Here is a 227-nt window from a genome sequence, read left to right as displayed (position 1 = left end):
GTGAAGAGAGAAATGGGAAGGAGAAGAATGAAAATGAAAAGTTGAGAAAGAGGAGGAGGACAATGGTAAGGATATTTGTGTGTGAGCCACTGGTTTAGTTTGGGTTGATTTGCGATATTTTCCTTGTGATTAACTGGTTGTTGTTTTTTGTAGGGGATGGTATAGTTATTCAGTCAGGGTAGCCTTGGGAACAACAGGACATAAGCCTAACATAAGGAAAACTATTC

General features: G+C 39.2%; 1 protein-coding gene and 1 pseudogene across 1 annotated transcript in view; both read right to left on the bottom strand.

The window, feature by feature from the left end:
• LOC119594107 (sialin-like) overlaps window positions 1–227 on the bottom strand; it is a gene marked incomplete in the record, with an annotated part of 175,421 nt that overhangs the window by 74,622 nt on the left and 100,572 nt on the right.
• The window catches only part of LOC119594277, a 79,615-nt pseudogene that overhangs the window by 75,642 nt on the left and 3,746 nt on the right, over window positions 1–227 (bottom strand).

Source organism: Penaeus monodon, chromosome 33 (assembly GCF_015228065.2).
Source record: "Penaeus monodon isolate SGIC_2016 chromosome 33, NSTDA_Pmon_1, whole genome shotgun sequence".
Taxonomy (NCBI): Eukaryota; Metazoa; Arthropoda; class Malacostraca; order Decapoda; family Penaeidae; genus Penaeus; species Penaeus monodon.
This window is presented reverse-complemented; position numbering and strand designations above follow the sequence as displayed.